Below are 17,168 nucleotides of genomic sequence, written 5' to 3'. Positions count from 1 at the left end.
AGCCTGTGCTCCGCAACGGGTGAGGCCACAACAGTGAGAGGCCCGCGTACCACAAAAAAAAAAAAAAAAAAAAAAAAAAAAAGCAGTCATTTTACTTGAATTATCTAGAAAGAAAAGGAAAGGGAGGAGGGAAACCTCGTGGATCTAAAAAGAAAATCGCTGCAGTGTCCATTGAAGGTCACCATTCCGGTTGCAGGATGCTGTGTAACAAATCACTTCAAAGCTTAGTGACTTAATACAAGAATCATTTATTACCTCTCATGGTTTTCTGAAGTTCAGGCATCTGGGAACAGCTTAACTGGTGAGTCTGGCTCAGAGTCTCTCATGAGATTGCATTAAGATGTCAGCTTGTCTGGGGCTGGATCAGGATCCACTTCCCACATGGCTCACACTCATGGCTGGCAAATTGGTGCAGACAGTTGTCTGCAGGCCTCAGTTCCTCTCTCTGTGGGCCCCTGCACAGAGCTACAGAGGTGTCCTCGTGGCATGGTGCTGGCTTCTCCTAGAGGGAGGGATCCAAGACAGAGGCCCCAATGCTTCTTAGGACCCAGCCTCAGCAGTCACACTGTCACTTCTGCAATATCCTATTGGTGACATAGGTCAGCCCTATTCAGTGGGGGAGAGAAGGAGAGGGGAGGTGGGCTGTGACTACCAGGAGGCAAGAATCGTGGAGGCCATTATATAGGCTGACTGCCTGGTTACCTATCCAGCATCTTGACAATGACCACTTCCTGACAAATCCACAGACTTCTGTTTGGGTGTCTTTCTTTTCCCAATACCATTGGTGAGACTAATTGAGCTAAATGTAATTATAGCCCCTGTGACAGTGATTGGCTCAAAATTCCACACCTAAGCCAGTTAGCACATGGCATTCTCCCAGCCTCCATGATTATTCAGGGGTTGGCGGATGACCAGATTCAGGCCAATGAGGCACAAGAGGACACTTTCGGGGTGCTTCTTAAAGAGAACCACCAGAAAAGATGGTTCCTGTCTTCCTCGGGCTATTGGGGTATGGATCTGAGCCCCAGGGGTGCTGTAGCACCTTCTACCAGCCTGAGAATCAAGCCACCCTGTGGAGGAGGAGAGCTGAAAGATTCTCAAGAGAAGATGGTCTTCATAGGACCAAAGCTGATCACTGCCCTGCCAATGGGCTCGTCATTTATTTGGAGCAATTAATTTCCCATATTTTTGAAGACACTTTTAAGATAGGGTTCCTAGCATATACAACCAAACCTGATTTTTCTCACCTGCAAAATGGAGACAGCATGAGGCTAAAAGAAATGAAGACAAACGTTTTGACTACAAGAAATCTTGCTCTTTAACATTAGCGGTAATTATATCTACTTGAACCAAACCAAAATTTGGGACAGCTACCCTGACATGTGGCTAAGAATATTACCAAGCAGCTTTGATCCAACACGTCCAGAACCAACAATGGCTACACCCATAGGCCAAAGAGATGACTGCTTTGGGGGGTGCAATGTCAGGACCGCCTGAACAGGATGTGCTGGGATCTGGGGTCCCAGCTGGGGGAACAGTAAGCTCGAGATTTCTGAGCTGTGGCGAGGGACACCAGGAGGGGTCACACAAAACTGATCTTCAAAATGAGCCCCAAGTGGCCCTGAGAGGTCCACCACTTCTGGCCAGTGCCTGAAACGCCACATGAGCTCCTTGATCTAAGGCTGAGAGGAGGAACATGATGAAGCTTAACAGTCACTAGCATCTCACCATAAATTGAGGTCTTAGCCCCGCCTGAGATTTGTGTGCAATATTTGTACAGAATAAAGGAACATGCCATGGAAGTGAAGGGACAGAGAAAGAGGTCCAAGAATCTGGAGGGCACTGAAGACTAACTTGGCTGCATCGTACTTTTGCAGATAGCATAAAAACTTGGCTGATTCATAGTTTTGCCAATGGCAGGTCATTTACGATATTTAAGAAGCATGTAAATAGACTTGCTATAATGTCAGGCACTGCACTGAGTGCTTTACATTTACTTATTTAATCCCGTCAACAATCCCATGAAATAGGTATTCTTATCATCCTTATTTTACAGATTACGAAACTGTAAAATAAGGCACAGAGATGTTAAGAAACTGTCCCAAGGTCACACAGCTAGAAACCAAGGCACAGAGAGGTTAAGTGACTTGCCCATTATCACACAACTGGTAAGTGGTAGAGTCAGGATTTGAATACAGTCTTTGCTGCCAGGTCCCATGCTCCTAACCACCATGCCTGCTGCCTATGCTATCACATTTCAGTTTCTTTGCAAGCTTGCTGTTAAATGTCCCCTGGTGGGGATGTTCCTCTCTGCATGACTGTTTACCCTAGGGTCTTAGTGAAGCTGGAGAAGATTTAAGTACATGTGGTAGCTGTGGGTGGTTTTTTTCTATCAGGTCTGGCCCTCAGTCCTGGGACACTGGGTTGCCACAAACTCTAGTTATGCTGTCTTCAACCAGCCTGATGAATAGCCATAACTTAATGCAGCCAATCACGAGGGACTCAGGCCAACCATTTACTTCTTTGCCCAAGCTTCCTGATCATTCCAGGCCTCTGCCCATCACACACCCTCCTTCTTAAATACTATCATCAGTGCTGGGGTCATTAGGGAGAAAACCAATGAAGAGGAAATGATTATAGAAGTTACATCTGCTGTTCAGGCAGCTGTTCTCTTTCCTCATTAGGACAATCAATCATTTTTCAACCTCATTTTTGTAACTAGGAAAAGGCTTCATTTATTCTAAGACTAAGGAGTAGGAATGAGGGAATTAAATCCCACAGGTCTTTAGCTGATGGGATTTTTTTTTTGTTAATATTCTGTCCCCACCAATGACCTAATTAAGCTTTCAGAGAATGGTAAACTCTCAGCTCCTCTGTCTCGTTTCCATCGTGCTTTTGCAGAAGAGGAGCTCCACACCCCCAGTAGTCCATGCCTTTTCTTCCAGCTTTCTTTTCAGTCTCATCTTTGTAGATTAAGCTCAGCTTTCTCTGACTTCCTGCAAGGGCTTCTTGGAAATGTGTCATCATCACTAAAACCTCACAGCCAAGTTGCAGTGTCATAGAGGCACTAAGTCATATATCCGTGGAGTCAGAACTGTAGGGGAGGAAATTCACCCCTTGTAATGATGATGAGCCCCAACTATGGAGGCAGACTGCCCAGGTTCAAATATCAACTTTGCCCCTTACTAGCCATTTGACCTTGGGCACGTTACTGAGCCTCTTGGTGCCTTGGTGTCCTCACCTGCAAAATGGAGAATAAAAGTATGTACAGATCTCCTGGGGTTGTCGTGGGGATAAGTTAAATAATAGTATACATAAGGCACTTAAAACAGTGTCTGGCACACAGTAAACAAAATTTTATGTATATCCATTATTATTGTTGCCGCTGCTGCTGCTGTTGTTATTATCTAGTTCACCTGCCTGTGATGCTTATATGTCCTCTTGAACATCTTCCTCTTCAAACCCCCGAAGTCTGATCAGCCCAACCATCTGACTTCTCCATGCCTGTGTCCTGGCTGTTGAGAGTTTTGGGGAAAATCAAACAAGTGTGTGGACTGCAAACTCATGTTCTCCAAGCTAGGCCCACTCCCCAGGTACTCCACTGGTATGCCATCGGTGTACTCCACCAACCAGGATCCAGGCAGAAAGACAAAGCACCAGTTATTTCAGCAGAGGTAAACCAGGGATGGGAGATGAAATTGCTGAAAAAGACACTGAAGAACTCAAAAGGTAGACAGGGGATGCTGAGATAACACAGGAATCAGTGGCCTCCCAGGGATGTGGAGGAACAAAGGGAAGAGGTTGAGGTTATCAGAACCTAGAAGCCTGGAGAAGGGACTCCATGGGGTTGTGACCCTGAGCCCCAGAGAGGAGACAACACCCATCTATGAAGGGACATAATGAGGATGATTATGAGAGTGTTGGGGAAAATGCAAACTGATTGGGAATCAATTAGTGCCAGGGTGATGCTCACAGCAACAGGAAATAGACATTAAACTCACAGGAAGCAAACAGGAAAGGGCAGCCACCTGTCCCGCCGCACTGATCTTTCTAAAAAGCAAATGTGGCCAGGTCACAAGCCTTCTTAAATCTGTGCCTTTCTCCGCATCTCCAGCAGAGTGTGGAGTGTAGCTTGTTGTATGGGCCTCCTAGAGCTGGTCCTGGCTTGCTCACAAGCACTGTCGTTTCCCGCACTCCAAGCTCTCTCCCTGACAGCATCCATGCCAACCATGTTGAACTCACTGCATTCTCCCAAACACTCCGTGCCTTTGTTCTGGCCTGGAAAGCTCTTCTCTATGAAGTCTTTGTTGATCACCCAAACTAGAAATGGCTAATCCTTTCTGTGTGCCCTCCCTACAAACCCAACATACTTCTTTTAGCAGATGCTGCTGGGGCCCTGCCTACATCTCCTTGGAAGAGATGCTTACTATGACAAGGAAGACACAGAAGGATGCTTGCTATGAACACCTGTCGCTCCACCTGGGGCTCTATATTGGCCCACCAGAGCACATTTGGCCAGGTGCTCAGGAGTAGTGCTAGGGAGTTAATGCCACTCCAGACGGCCTTCAAACACTGATGAAGAGGGATCTGATGGCTAACTGCCCCAGCCGTGTGGCCCCTTGATTGGGAGAATGAGACACATTTACACCAGCTGCTAGAGTTCCCCAGGGAGACTGAACCCTGGTTGCCTATGGTAGTAACTAGCTTAAAAATGCACCCTTGATCAGCTTTCTTCTGTTCCCTGCCTTAATTCCCTGATCTTTCTTACCAGTATTTCCTGGCATCACTTCCCAAATAACTTGCATTCAAATCCTTGTTGCACAGGCCTGCTTTGAGAGAAACCCAAATTACGACACTTCTCTCACAGCCTATTACATAGTGTTGTACTCCTGTTTAAACATCCCTATCACCGCAAGCACTCTCAACTCCATCATTCTTCTTGTATCCTCAGGTCGTAACACAGTTCCAGTCACCTAATATGCCTTCCATCCATGCTTATTGACTAAGGGGAGAGATCTGAAAACCAAGACTATGGCAGTGTAAAACGTGATGTGTGATGAGCAGGGATTATTGAAGAAGGCTAGCAAGGGGCTTTGAGATTATAATTCACATTTTTGGAGGTGGGGCTACTTGGGCAGCCGAAGAAAGGGAGTAGAATTGCTACTTCAGAGATGGAAATAGGAGTAATAGAATCATTCACACACACACACACACACACACACACACACACACACATAAACACGCAGAGAAATGTGAGAGACAGGAATTTTGTCCCTTTCACCCATAGGTCTGGCTCCCACAGCAGCTGTCACCTCTAATTCTAACAATCATATATCCCTTTACGCTACTCTAAGAAATGCCAAGCCCAAGTCACATCACTGTGGCAGCCCTTTCACTCTGAGAAGCTCAGAAGGCAGGCAGTCCTAACATTATCTGGCATGGCTGATGTCCAGCTTAAAGGCCATCTGGTCCCTCTCTAATCAGGACCAGCCATGTTGGGAATACTCCCTCCAAATTAATCCTTCCTGCGAATGAGATTGATCATAAATAAGAGCCTTTCCATAATGCCCAAGAGTGTCCCAATTCTCTTATGACTGCCAGCATTAGAAATAAAATCTCCACATACTAGAGTCATTTCACCTTCTTCTGCAGGAGGGCTTCTGTGCAACCCAAGCGCTGCGTTCTATTATGCAAGTTATTCTGACCTCTTCTAGCCAAGCTCCATATCAACAGTTTCTTTACCATATGCCCTCCTGCCTGGACAACCTGGGGGCCTCTAAATCAACGCATTTCATGATTCTTTCCAATAATATAACTACTAGAGAAGATTTTTAAATTATAATTATTTTCTTATCTAACTTTTTTGAGCACCTACAATGTGCCAGTACCACTCACAAAGCACTGCGCAAAAATGGTTCACATACGGCAGCTCTTTAAATCCTCAAAACAACTCAAGAAGAAAGGTAGGTGGATTAGCTTCATGTCACAGTAGGGAAAGCAGAGAGTATGTCTGACTGGCTTAAACACAGGCTTTCCAACTCCCAAGCCTGTGCACTTTACCACAGTATTATTCTGGCATTATTTCAAACGTCATACAATAGAATTTTATTACTGAAAGGGATCATAGAGATTAACTAGAATCCAACCCCCTTCTGAGATGCTACTGCTTGATAATTTAACACATGGTCTTGGCAATCAGACAGACCTGAGTTGGAGTTGCAGACCTGCCACTTAACTAGCTGTGTGATCATCCACAAGACCTTTACTCTCTTGGGCTTCCCTGGTGGCACAGTGGTTAAGAATCCGCCTGCCAATGCAGGGGACACAGGTTCAAGCCCTGGTCCGGGAAGATCACACATGCCGTGGAGCAACTAAGCCCATGTGCCACAACTACTGAGCCTGTGCTCTAGAGCCCATGAGGCACAACTACTGAAGCCTGTGCGCCTAGAGCCCGTAATCTGCAACAAGGGAAGCCACCGCAATGAGAAACCCGCGCACCGCAACAAAGAGTAGCCCCTGCTCCCCACAACTAGAGAAAGTCTGAGCACAGCCATGAAGACCCAACGCAGCCAAAAATTAATTAATTAATTTTTTAAAAATAAAAAGAGGGCTTCCCTGGTGGCGCAGTGGTTGAAAGTACGCCTGCCGATGCAGGGGACATGGATTCGTGCCCTGGTCCGGGAAGATCCCACATGCCGTGGAGCGGCTGGGCCCGTGAGCCATGGCCGCTGAGCCTGCATGTCCGGAGCCTGTTCTCCGCAACGGTAGAGGCCACAACAGTGAGAGGCCCGCGTACCGCAAAAAAACAAACAAACAAACAAAAAAAGGAAACAAGACCTTTACCTTCTTTAAGCTTTTAGTCTCCCCATCTTTAAAATGGAGCTAATAGGCACCTCCTGAGGATAGGATTGTTGTGAGGAAGAAACGAGATGCTGTATGAAAAGGACGTAGCTTGCTGCTTAGCAAGCGTCTATTAAATATTAGCTAACACTTATGTAGCACTAACTACATTCCAAGTACTCTTCTAAGTGCTTGCCACACATTGAATTCATCCTAATTCCCAAAATTACCTCAGGAAGTAGCTGCTATTATAATCCCCACTTTACATATGGATTAACTGAGGCATGTGTCAGACACCAAACCACAGATCCAGGAAGCTCAAGAGAACGCCAAGCAGGATAAATGCCCAAAAAACTACACCTAGGTCTATCATATTCAAACTGCAGAAAGTCAAAGATAAAGAAAAAATTCTTGAAAGAAGACAGAGGGCAAAAATATCTTACCAATACAGATGCAAGGATAAGAATTACATCTGATTTCTCATAAACCATGCAAGCAAGAGAGTGGAGCAAAATATTTAAAGTGTTAAGAGAAAAAACCCACCAACGTAGAACTCTGTAACCTTTGAAATTATCCTTCAAAAGTGAGGAGAAATAAAGATTTTCTAGGACAAAAATTGAGGGAATTTGTTGCCAGAAGATCTCCCTTGCAAGAAATGATACAAGAAGTTCTTCAGAGAGAATGAAAATGATATAGGTCAGAAACTTGGATCTACATAAAGACAGGCAGAATATCAGAGGATGAATTAAAAGAGGCAAAATAAAAACTCTTATTTTTCTTATGCTTAACTGCTCTACAGATAACAGTTCATTCAAAATAATAATAGCAACAATGTATTCAACTATGTGTTCTTACCTGTATATATATATATATATATATATATATATGTTTATGTATAAATGAAATGAATAACAGTAATGATACAAGGGATGGGAGGAAGGAATTAGGACTATTTTGTTGTTATAAGGTACCTGTACTATCCATGAAATGGTATAGTGTTACTTGAAAGTGGACTCATATCTGCTGTAAATATATACAGCAAACTCTAGAGGAACCACTAAAAAAGTAAATAGGAAGTATAATTGATATGCTAAAAATGAGAGAAAATGGAATCATACAAAGTGCTCAGTTAAAACCGCAAAAGGCAGAAAAAGTGTGAAAGACAAATAGGAAAAAAAGAATAAGGGCAACAAATAGAAAACAGTAACAAATATGGTAGATAGTCATTCAACTATATCAATAATCACTTTTAAACATCAATGGTCTAAATACACCAATTAAAAGACAAATTGTCACCACAGAAATACAAAGCATCCTAAGAGACTACTACAAGCAACTCTATGCCAATAACATGGACAACCTGGAAGAAATGGACAAAATCTTAGAAAGGTATAACCTTTTAAGATGGAACCAGGAAAAAACAGAAAATATGAACAGCATTTTTAATGTGTTGCTTTATTAATTTTTGAAGGGTAATGGTCCCCCCTCCTCAATTTCACCAACCAAAGAGGACAATCCACATTCCTCTCCTACTGCCTTCGGTGATACCACATCTGAGATTCAGCCCCAATTTTCTTTCACCTTTTCAGGATTAATTAGAAAAACGTGCCCCCCAGTAGGAAATTAGTATTTGAATTTGTGAGGTTATACAATCATTTTAGAGATTCAAAAAAATAAAAGAAAAAAAAAGACAAATTGTAAGAGTGGGTCAAAGAAACAAGACGACTACATGTCTACAAGTAACTCACTTTAAATATAACGACACATATAGAAAAGTAAATGAATGGAGAAAGACATACCACGCTAACACTTATAATCAAAAGGAAGCTGGAGTGGCTGTATTAATTTCAGAGAGAACAGACTTGAGAGCAAGAAAAATCACCAGGGATAAAGAGGGGCATTACATAATAATAAAGGAGTCAATTCTCCAGGGCGTAACATGTATGCACCTAACAACAGAGTATCAAAATATGTGAGGCAAAAACAGAACTGAAAGGAGAGATAGACAAATCCACTATTACAGGTGGAAACTTCAACACCCCTGTATCAGAAACAGATCCAGCAGGCAGAAAATCAGTAAGGACATAGTTGAACTCAAGAGCACCACCAATCAACTGGATTTAATTGACATCTATAGACAACTTCGTCCAAAAATAGCAGAATAGAGGGGGAGTCAAAATGTTGGAGGAGTAGGAGGATGTGGAGTTCACTTCTCCCCACAAATGCAGCAAGAACACATCTACAGATGGAAGAATTCTCACAGAGCATGTGCTGAACACTAGCAGAGGACCTCGGATACCTAAAAGGACAGGAAAGATCCCTATGTAACCAGGTACGATGAAGGAAAGAAGAAGGGAAAAGGAAGAGGACAGAAAGCGGGACGGGACCTGTGCCCCTGCGAGGAGAAGCTGAAGAAGAGGAGAGGTTCCTGCACCGGGAAAGCCCCCTCACTGGTGGGAAGGTCAGCTGGGACAGAAGTGCAGCTTTGGAGGCCAGGAGGAGAGTGCAGCAATCGGTCTGTGGCAGGAAGGACAGAGTGAGACCTACACAAGCAGTGCGTGCCACAGCCCTGCACATCCCAGCCTGAGACATGTGTCCACCGGTATGCACAGGGACTGGGTGCTGGAACTTGGGGGTTTGGAGAGCAGACCCAGGGAGAGGACTGCTGCCAGCTGTGAGGAGACAGCCTGAGGGGATGAGAGCGAGGAGCCCTGCAACTGGAAATGCTTGTGGAGGAAGCCTTGACAGCCATAGAAGCTAAGTGCCACTGTTGAGTGATGTGCAAAGGGCGGGGCCCGCCATTGCAGCCTCTCTCTCCATGTGCAGGCCCCTGCCTCCACAGGCACTAGGAAGGGCTCCTGCTGGAGTGGGCTTGCACACCCCTAGCTGCCGCCGCCTCCTCTGCCACCTCCCACCCAGGCGGGCTCACGTGCTCTGGGGCAGTCTCGGGAGCAGACGCCTGTCGGTGGCCCACAAGCAGAGGCAGGGTTGACACCACAGCTGAGCCCCAGGGGTTGTATGACTAAGGAAGAAGAGCTGAAATCTCCCCTCGCAGCTGTGCGAACCATGGGTTTATACCCCCGCAACTGGCTTTGTAAACTCAGCACCTACAGAACGTCTGAATGGACAATGAATGCTCCCGCAGCTGAGATGGGTCTAGCTTTAGCAACTGTGGACTTTGTGGGCAGGTACATGCGGCGGTTGGGCCAGGCCAGAGTCTGAGCTGCCTCCATAGTGCCCACAGCGGGTCCAGATCCATGATTACTGCAAGTATATCTACATTGGTGGCCTGGTGAAAACAATGCCTCAGAGACACCTGGACTAATTGCCAACATACCCACAGTTAAAGTGAGGCCAAAAGCAGTGCCAACAAGAGTGTAACAGTGTGAAAGGTGACACAACAGAGCACACCCACAGGTGCACAGCTCCAAAGGAGGAATACTCAGGGGCTTCTCTCCCAGTGGGAGTGCTCCAATCCCACCTACCTTGCAACACAGATCAGAAACAAAGCTAGGGAACAGATCGGGGGGCCTCTACTCCAACAACTAGGGAGGAGAACCTGCTCCTGACAGGGCAGTGACAACCAAAGAGCAAAGGGGAGGCCCCACTCAATATCCAGTGCAGGCTCTGATCACCACAACGTCAGTCACACCTCCAATGAAGGGGATAAAGGCCAGGCTACACTGAGGAAAGAGGTGGCAGACATCCATTCTAAAAACAGCCCTTGGACCAAAAAATAATAAACACATGCAGGCTACACTGGGACATTCCCACATAAAAATAGCTCTCCAAGGCAGTCTGAGGGTCTGGCATCGGGAGGAAGAACCCTCAAAACATTTAGCCTTGAAGCCCAGCAGGGCTTGAGTGCAGGAACTCCACAAGGTTGGGGGAAACAGAGACTCCACTCTTGGAGGGTGCACACAAGATCTCACATGCACGAGGACGCAGCAGAAAGCAGTACCTCCATAGGAACCAAGGCTAGACCTACCTAGGGGTCTTGGAGGGTCTCCTGGCGAGGTGAGGGTCGGCTGTAGCCCACTGTGGGGACAAAGACACTGGTAGTGGAGGCCCCAGGGAATACTGATCAGCATGAGCTCTCCCAGAGGTACCCACTTTGGCACCAAGAGGTAACCCCATCCAGCAGCCTGCAGGCTCCAGTGCTGGAAAGCCTCAGGCCAAACAACGAACAGGATAGGGACACAGCCCCACCCATCAGCAGACAGGCTGCATAAAGTCATACTGAGTTCTCAGTCAGCTCAAAGCACACCCCTTGAAACGGCCCTGCCCACCAGAGGGACAAAACCCAGCTCCACCCACCAGAGGGCAGGCACCAGTCCCTCCCACCAAGAAACATGCACAAGACCGTTGACCAACCTCACCCACCAGGGGGCAGACACCAGAAGCAAGAGGAACTACAATCCTGCAGCCTGCAGAAAGGAGACCACAAACACAGAAAGTTAGAAAAAAGGAGATGACAGAGAAATATGCTGCAGACAAAGGAACAAGATAAAAGCCCACAAGAACAACTAAATGAAGAGAAGATAGGCAATCTACCAGAAAAAGAATAAATAAGGAAACACAAGTTTTAAATGATACATTAAACAAGATGGACTTAATTGATATTTATAGGACATTCCATCCAAAAACAACAGAATACACAGTTTTCTCAAGTGCTCATGGAACATTCTCCAGGAGAGATCATATCTTGGGTCACAAATCAAGCCTTGGTAAATTTACAAAAATTGAAATCGTATCAAGTATCTTTCCTGACCACAATGCTATGAGACTAGATATCAATTACAGGAAAAAATCTCTAATAAATACAAACACATGGAGGCTAAACAATACACAACTTAATAACCAAGTGATCACTGAAGAAATCAAAGAGGAAATCAAAAAATACCTAGAAATAAATGACAATGAAAACATAACGACCCAAAACCTATGGGATGCAGCAAAAGCAGTTCTAAGAGGGAAGTTTATAGCAATACAATCCTACCTTAAGAAACAGGAAACATCTCAAATAAACAACCTAACCTTGCACCGAAAGCAATTAGAGAAGGAAGAACAAAAAAACCCCAAAGTTAGCAGAAGGAAAGAAATCATAAAGATCAGATCAGAAATAAATGAAAAAGAAATGAAGGAAATGATAGCAAATATCAATAAAACTAAAAGCTGGTTCTTTGAGAAGATAAACAAGATTGATAAACCATTAGCCAGACGCATCAAGAAAAAAAGGGAGAAGACTCAAATCAACAGAATTAGAAGTGAAAAAGGAGAAGTAACAAATGACACTGCAGAGATACAAAGGATCATGAGAGATTACTACAAGCAACTCTATGCCAATAAAATGGACAACCTGGAAGAAATGGACAAATTCTTAGAAATGCACAACCTGCCAAGACAGAATCAGGAAGAAATAGAAAATATGAACAGACCAATCACAAGCACTGAAATTGAAACTGCGATTAAAAATCTTCCAACAAACAAAGGCCCAGGACCAGATGGCTTCACAGGCGAATTCTATCAAACATTTAGAGAAGAGCTAACACCTATCCTTCTCAAACTCTTCCAAAATATAGCAGAGGAAGGAACACTCCCAAACTCATTCTATGAGGCCACCATCACCCTGATACCAAAACCAGACAAAGATGTCACAAAAAAAAGAAAATTACAGACCAGTATCACTGATGAACATAGATGCAAAAATCCTCAACAAAATACTAGCAAACAGAATCCAACAACACATAAAAAGTATCATACACCATGATCAAGTGGGATTTATCCTAGGAATGCAAGGAATCTTCAATATACGCAAATCAATCAACGTGATACACCATATTAACAAATTGAAGGAGAAAAGCCATATGAACAACTCAATAGATGCAGAGAAAGCTTTTGACATAATTCAACACCCATTTATGATAAAAACCCTGCAGAAAGTAGGCACAGAGGGAACTTTCCTCAACATAATAAAGGCCATATATGACAAACCCACAGCCAACATCGTCCTCAATGGTGAAAAACTGAAAGCATTTCCACTAAGATCAGGAACAAGACAAGGTTGCCCACTCTCACCACTCTTATTCAACATAGTTTTGGAAGTTTTAGCCACAGCAATCAGAGAAGACAAGGAAATAAAAGGAATCCAAATCGGAGAAGATGAATTAAAGCTGTCACTGTTTGCAGATGCTACCAGAAAACTACTAGAGCTAATCAATGAATTTGGTAAAGTAGCAGGATCCAAAATTAATGCACAGAAATCTCTGGCATTCCTATACACTGATGATGAAAAATCTGAAATTGAAATCAAGAAAACACTCCCATTTACCATTGCAACAAAAATAATAAAATATCTAGGAATAAACCTACCTAAGGAGACAAAAGACCTGTATGCAGAAAATTATAAGACACTGATGAAAGAAATTAAAGATGATACAAATAGATGGAGAGATATACCATGTTCTTGGATTGGAAGAATCAACATTGTGAAAATAACTCTACTACCCAAAGCAATCTACAGATTTAATGCAATCCCTATCAAACTACCACTGGCATTTTTCAAAGAACTAGGACAAAAAATTTCACAATTTGTATGGAAACACAAAAGACCCCGAATAGCCAAAGCAATCTTGAGAACGAAAAATGGAGCTGCAGGAATCAGGCTCCCTGACTTCAGACTATACTACAAAGCTACAGTAATCAAGACAAGATGGTACTGGCACAAAAACAGAAATATAGATCAATGGAACAGGATAGAAAGCCCAGAGATAAACCACACACATATGGTCGCCTTATCTTTGATAAAGGAGGCAGGAATGTACAGTGGAGAAAAGACAGCCCCTTCAATAAGTGGTGCTGGGAGAACTGGACAGCTACATGTAAAAGTATGAGATTAGATCACTCTCTAACACCATACACAAAAATAAACTCAAAATGGATTAAAGACCTAAATGTAAGGCCAGACACTATCAAACTCTTAGAGGAAAACATAGGCAGAACACGCTATGACATAAATCACAGCAAGATCCTTTTTGACCCACCTCCTACAGAAATGCAAATAAAAACAAAAATAAACAAATGGGACCTAATGAAACTTAACAGCTTTTGCGCAGCAAAGGAAACCATAAATGAGATGAAAAGACAACCCTCAGAATGGGAGGAAATATTTGCAAATGAAGCAACTGACAAAGGGTTAATCTCCAAAATTTACAAGCAGCTCATGCAGCTCAATATCAAAAAACCAAGCAACCCAATCCAAAAATGGGCAAAAGACCTAAATAGACATTTCTCCAGAGAAGATATACAGATTGCCAACAAACACATGAAAGAATGCTCAACATCATTAATCATTAGAGAAATGCAAATCAAAACTACAATGAGATATCATCTCACACCGGTCAGAATGGCCATCATCAAAAAATCTAGAAACAATCAATGCTGGAGAGGGTGTGGAGAAAAGGGAACACTCTTGCACTGTTGGTGGGAATGTAAATTGATACAGCCACTATGGAGAACAGTATGGAGGTTCCTTAAAAACCTAAAAATAGTACTACCATATGACCCAGCAATCCCACTACTGGGCATATACCCTGAGAAAACCATAATTCAAAAAGAGTCATGTACCAAAATGTTCATTGCAGGTCTATTACAATAGCCAGGACATGGAAGCAACCTAAGTGTCCATCAACAGATGAATGGATAAAGAAGATGTGGCACATATATACAATGGAATATTACTCAGCCATAAAAAGAAACGAAATTGAGTTATTTGTAGTGCGGTGGATGGACCTAGAGTCTGTCATACAGAGTGAAGTAAGTCAGAAAGAGAAAAACATATACCATATGCTAACACATATATATGGAATCTAAGAAAAAAAATGGTCATGAAGAACCTAGGGGTAAAACAGGAATAAAGACGCAGACCTACTAGAGAATGGACTTGAGGATACGGGGCGGGGGAAGGGTAAGCTGTGACAAAGTGAGAGAGTGGCATGGACATACATACACTACCAAACGTAAAATAGATAGCTAGTGGGAAGCAGCCGCATAGCACAGGGAGATCAGCTCGGTGCTTTGTGACCGCCTGGAGGGGTGGGATAGGGAGGGTGGGAGGGAGGTAGACACAAGAGGGAAGAGATATGGGAACATATGTATATGTATAACTGATTCACTTTGTTACAAAACAGAAACTAACACACCACTGTAAAGCAATTATACTCCAAGAAAGATGTAAATAAATAAATAAATATCAAAAAAAGAAATCGTTGGCATGTTGCTGGGTGTGGAAGCATAACACAACTCTATCAGATCCTCTGCTTCATGGCAAACATGAGATGGAGAAGAGAAGTTGGAGGAGGCTTTTTCTTTTTTCATTTTTTGTTTGTTTGGTTTTGGTTTTTGTTTTCTTTGTTTGTTTGCTTGTTTGGAAAGTTAGAGGGAATAGGAGCTTCTGGCTGCTGAGCGTGAGGGCCTCAAAAATTAAAAAGGAGCTGTGTGTGTATGTTCATTGTTTATATGTGGATAATTGGATGTCATATACAAAAGTCATAATAGATATCCTACTTGCAATAACCAGTCCAGGGAAGAATGTCAAAGATGATAGAACTTACCATGCATTATCAAACCTGTGGTAGTTTTATAGTCTGGGAGGTTATAGCATCTTAAGGAGCCTGGCAAGAAATTAGGCTTGAATGCAAAATGGCACTTTCCCTTAATTTCATCCTAGTATACTTCTATCAAGGCATTCAAATTATGAAATGTCAAAGGTCCATTGACAATCTCTATTTTTACACCGCATGAAAAAATATATTACCCTGTTACATATACTTGTACTTGGTATATACTGGGATCAACTATAAAGAGTCTTACCAAAGAAAGAACATCTTTCTTTCACTCCTAAAATTAACATTCAAAGATAGGTAAGCCAAGCAATAATGATTCCCTTCCTGTATATGTTGATTTACAGTTTTCAAGCCATTTTCACACAGATAATCTCCTTTGATCTTCACAATAACTCAACAAAGAAGAAGGGCAGGTATTATTTGCATCATTTTACAGTTGAGGAAACCAGAACCCAGAGACTATGGTAGAGACTGGCCAGTTATTTACCAAACTGTGTTCCTTTTCCTTTTTGGCACATACCAAGACTACATTTCCCAAGATCCCTTGAAGTTAGGTGTAAACACGTGATGATTCCTGTCCAATAGAATGTGGGTAGAAGTGATGTGTACCATTTCATGGCCTGACCCATAAAACCCTCCAATATATAAGCTTCCTATTCTCTTTCCTCAGTGGCTAACTGAATGACAATTACTCCAAGAACTCAGAGGACAGCAAAGCTACAATATGGAAGAAGTTTGAGTCACCACTTGGAGACTCAAGAGAGTTGTCCAGGAAAGCCAATCAACCAGGAATATGTATTGGATTGTTGTGTGAGTGAGAAATAAGCTTATGTTGTTTTAAGTGATTGGAATTTGGGGGTGGTTTGTTGCAGCAGTTACCCTACGTTAATACAGAGAACTTAAATGATTTACCCAATGTTATACAAATAGTTTTTAAAGAGAGAGAGAGAGAGAACTAGAATTTTGTTCTTCTAGTGCTTAGTTTAATATTAATTTGTTTACAGCACCAACCATATGTAAGGCACCCTGTTTTTAATGCAGTAATTGTAGGACTGAAAAGTATGACAGGCTCTTTATATCTCTCCACTCTCTGATGGTCTCCTTTTTTTGTTTCCTCTATGTGATCTTCTTGTAGTTTCTTTCTCAAGCATCCCAGCAGCAACCAAATACAGTGACAGATACTAGGTTTTACTGATCTAAAAGCACTCATATCTGAAAATCACCTCTCCTGTGTTCCCTCTCCTCCTGATAGTACAACCAAGAATTAATAAAGCATATATTCTCTGCTACTGACATAGCCTCAAATAGACTTCCTTTAGAAGGAACCTGATAAATGAAGCTGCCAGTACATGCAGAGAACAGACAGTGACTGAAGTACCATTAGGTATGGTCATAGACAGATTGTGTCAGGGAGTCAGAGGCCAGAGGGCAAGTGTCAAGGCAAGCAGAGGTAGTGAATCCTTAAGGTGAGAGACACTAGTGACAGGAAGGTTCTATTAGGCTGTAGAGAGATGCAGGCAGTTGTTCAGGACCTTGGAGAGATCCTGGTGAGTGCCATTGCTCTGAGGTTATTTATTCTGAGGCCCAATCAGGTAGTTTGCCCTTCCTTCTGACCCCTCTAGGTGATAAAGGGGTCTTGTCCTTTCTATGCATGTCTTAGTTTCTGTAGAATAAGAGATTCATTCTCATTCTTTCTGAGAAGTT

General features: G+C 43.1%; 1 protein-coding gene across 3 annotated transcripts in view; it reads right to left on the bottom strand.

Moving 5' to 3' along the window:
• RAI2 (retinoic acid induced 2) overlaps window positions 1-17,168 on the bottom strand; it is a 400,131-nt gene that overhangs the window by 359,428 nt on the left and 23,535 nt on the right. The window contains exon 1 of one of the 3 annotated variants that reach the window (XM_022562689.2): window positions 256-4,942. The exons of the other annotated variants lie outside the window; for them this stretch is intronic. The gene's annotated coding sequence lies outside the window, so the exon portion shown is untranslated. Of the gene's footprint in view, window positions 1-255; window positions 4,943-17,168 lie in introns of those variants that run through there. 3 annotated transcript variants of the gene reach the window in all.

Source organism: Delphinapterus leucas, chromosome X, assembly GCF_059928025.1.
Source record: "Delphinapterus leucas isolate spDelLeu-1000000601 "Yukka" chromosome X, BTC_Dleu_Yukka2, whole genome shotgun sequence".
Classification (NCBI taxonomy): Eukaryota; Metazoa; Chordata; class Mammalia; order Artiodactyla; family Monodontidae; genus Delphinapterus; species Delphinapterus leucas.
The sequence above is the reverse complement of the archived record's forward strand: the minus strand, read 5'-3'. Positions and strand labels throughout refer to the sequence as shown.